Source organism: Notamacropus eugenii, chromosome 6, assembly GCF_028372415.1.
Source record: "Notamacropus eugenii isolate mMacEug1 chromosome 6, mMacEug1.pri_v2, whole genome shotgun sequence".
NCBI lineage: Eukaryota > Metazoa > Chordata > Mammalia > Diprotodontia > Macropodidae > Notamacropus > Notamacropus eugenii.
In genome coordinates, this window is record NC_092877.1 from 241,265,044 (window position 1) to 241,268,905 (window position 3,862).

Sequence of the window (3,862 nt, forward strand, 5' to 3'; positions counted from 1 at the left end):
GAGTACAAAAGGAGCTGCCAATTAGGGACCAAACTTCCAGGTGGGCATCATAATTTTCTCTTCCTTCCTTCCTTCCTTCCTTCCTTCCTTCCTTCCTTCCTTCGTTCCTTTCTGTCTTCCCCTCTTTTTACTCTCTCCACATGGGACATCACACGTTCTCTGCTGTGCTCAAAGGAAATGTTAATTTATTGTTTTGCTGTTTCTCTTAAAGACCAGTTTTAAACATAAGTCACTCTGGTCGCAGACCATTCCCTACTAGGTAATTGTTTGGACTTTGATTGACCCAGAATGAATGTAAATAAGAACTGTTTCTGTTTTGCCCAGTAACACTGAGGGTTTTCCCCTTCTGGATCTACTTTTTTGTGTTGCAATTTATATACTATTTTTCATTTACATTTTTTAAAATTTCATTGTATTTTTTTAATGTTTTACAATCACTGCCATAAAATTAAGATTTTATCCTTCCACTACCCCCCTCCCTCCCTACAACAGCCTGCAATTCTGTACAGATTCTACATATACTTTCCTATCGAGTACCTTTACTCTTGTCATGCTATGTACTTGAAATAAAATAAAAGGAAGAAATGATATAACAAATCAAAACATGATACACAAACAAACAATTTTCTGGAAACTAATTCTGTGAGGTAATGATGGTTCTTTTTTATTAGACTTGACCCTATTTAAAAACCTCCAGAAAGTCTCAATGCTTGTTTTTTTAAGGGTAAGCCAGAAGCACATTTTAGGTGAAAGCAGACTGAACATTAGTTATTTTGCAACATCAAAGTCATTCCCCGAGTGTACACAGCCTCCCCAATTCTGTGTTTGAAGTATCTCAGACCTTCTATGTGGAGGTTCCACTGAATTCATTATAACAGAGATGGACATTTTATATTCATAATGATCAAACATCAGTGCAGTCTTTTCATGAGACACCCCATGTTTATTCCTCTTTTCTAATTCATCAGGATCAAATTTCCACCATATTTCAGTTTCTTGGAACTCTACTTGATATCCTTTGCCTATAGCCATTTCCACATAAGGTTTCATTTCCCAAGCTTGGGTACTAGTGTTGTCTATTATAACTAGACATCTTCCCTCATTAATAGCTTTCTTTGCTCTGCTCTGATTCCAGTCATTGGCATCACCAACTTATCTAACGTTATATGTATTCCCATTTCAATGCCAAAAATAATCATCAGTGCTGAAGACAATTCCACCACGATTCTGACCAGGCAGAACACGAGACAATGTCGTTTTCCCTGAACCAAGCAGACCTCTTAAAAGGATAAGAAGCCTCATAAGCTTTTCCTCTTGGAACTATAGGTTTATAAGCCTCTTTGTTTTCTCCATCTGGAATAAAGAAGGGTCTTCCCACCACTACTTTGTTCTTCATGTTGTTCATTGTGGCCATTTCTAGAAGCCTGTATGATGCTGTTCCTCCCATCACAATCAGAATATCTGTTAGTCTGATCAAATGTTGCGTAATTCCAATTTGTGCTGCCACTGTTTACATTATATCCATTGTATATTTCACATAATTTAACATCTTGAGCTCGGAAAACATTTGGTGATAGAGATGGAGAGAGAGTAAATCTCTGAACATTTAAATGATAACTGAACTCAGAAGGAAAAAGGCCATGAGGTACTAAAGCGCATCCCACTGGTTGCCATTCAGGCCTAAAAGAAGGAACTTCCTTGCAAAAAAAAATGTAGGTTTCACTTGTCCATTAACTGAATATTCAGTGTTCCAACCAACTGGCTCATTACTAAAATATTGCTCATCACCAGGGGGTGAATATATAGTACTAAACCAAGGATCTTTCTTTTCTTCATCAGATTTTACATTGTCATTGTAATGACCTTGATAATATAAGCTAAATTGTTCCTGAGGGGATTTAAAATCCTGACAATTGTCTTCGAAATCTTCTTTTTCACTCTCAAGCTCCTGAATTTCTTTCTAAAACTGAGACAACTCGTTGTCTATATCCATTTTATTAGAAGGATTCTGTTTGTTTTCCACTCTACCAGTGACCTTTTTTGCATGATATTTTCTTTTGTCTCATTTATTTTTCTCAGAACTTTTGTAAATAGGTCCTATGAATACTTTGCTTGTGCTATATTCCACTTCCTCTGAACTGACTGGGATAGTTATCTTGTGATCGCTTTCCATTCTAATTTCATTAATATTTCCAGAGACATAAGTACAGTCATTTCTAGATACTTCACTGATGTTCATGGATATTACTGTAGGATTTGTATGCTGTAAGCTTTCTGAAGGAAATGATTCAGTAATATCTGGCCTGTTATAAGAGATTGCATCCCTCAAATGTTTCAACAACATTGTAGTTTCAGTCTTGCTCTCCTGAATTTTTCCATTTTCCTTGTCATCAAAGACGGATAAAGGTATTCAGGTGCTCTGTTTTCTCTTAGTATGTGTGAAAATGGTCACCACCATCATGGCTATATATGCTTCTTCTGTTGATTTCAGTTTTTATTACATGCTTCACTTATTAAGTTTTCTTTTTTTTAACCATGTCCCAAAGAATTACCTTGATTTTCACAATAAAGCATCTGTGAGAAAGGAGAAAAGCAAGCCTGGGAGGTCTCGGCTCTCGGGGCTGGTGGCCTTGGATGAGCCCCTGGGGCTCCATCCACAGCTGGCAGCACCGCCATTCCAGATATATTTTTTAAAGCTATTCGTTGCATCACTTGTTAATTATGTCTTATCCTGAATGGGTGGTGCCTCAGTCAAATCGAGACCTGTTAAACATCTGCGTTTGAAAAAGGTGAAGGTGCTCCAATGCATCCTGGGCCATCTCCAGTTTTCCTGATTTATCTCTAGTCATTAGACCCAGATGATTGCAGGGGGCAAAATGAGACTGGTGACTTTGCATAGTCGTCCCTCCCCTAGATACAATGCACTTGCTTGCCATGGCATCACCTTCCTGATATCATAGTCCTCTTTGACAATGAAGGACAGGCAACAACAACAAGTAGTATATGCATGTATACATGTATACATATGTATTTGTATGCATAAGTATGTGTCTGTATAGACATACATATATGCATAAATATACACAATCTACAGGTGTACACATGTGTGTGTACATACATGCACAATATACACACATAAGTATGCATGCATACATACAGACCTCTTTGTGTGTGCATGTTTATGTGTGTGTTTTAATCCTGAAAAGTACGAAGGTGAAAAGATGAGATGTTATGTAGGAAGATAAGGAAAGAGACAGTGAAATAATCTTGAGGTATATTTGTGATTATGGAATGTGATTAAAATAATTTGTCCATCAGTGAAGACTTAGAATAAAACCTCAAGAATGAATCATAGATCTTTTACTGAGTATCTGGTACATTGAAGACACATATAAGAATAGCAGTATGGAACAGTATGGATTACACAAATGGACAAATGGACCAACCTAAAAGGAATTTATATTAGTTTTTAGAACACATGATTAGTATTCTCCAGTAAATTTATTTTCCTTATTATATATTTGTGACCACTATTAAAATTTATTTAAATATTTGGCTTATATTAGCTGATAAATGATACATTAGTGACATGCTGTATAACTTGAGGAAATTCATTCCATCTCATAAAAGTTTTCTTTAGAGCCCTATGAAATAATCTATTAATGGATAATCATTTATTGCCATACTTATATAAAACCATAGTTTTATGTCTTCTGTTTTCAAAGAAACCACATTTATTTGCCAGATATAAGGATTGTATTTGGAATAGGATTGATTTTAGTTTTTATCTCTATGTTCTCTTAGACTCTGCAACCCTGATACTCATATTGGTTTTTAGAAGAATTGCTTTATTTGGTTATAT

General features: G+C 35.9%; 1 pseudogene; it reads right to left on the reverse strand.

Moving 5' to 3' along the window:
- Positions 1–768: 768 nt before the first annotated feature.
- LOC140512287 (NEDD4-binding protein 2-like 2 pseudogene) lies at positions 769–2,676 on the reverse strand (annotated as a pseudogene).
- Between the last annotated feature and the right edge of the window lie 1,186 nt (positions 2,677–3,862).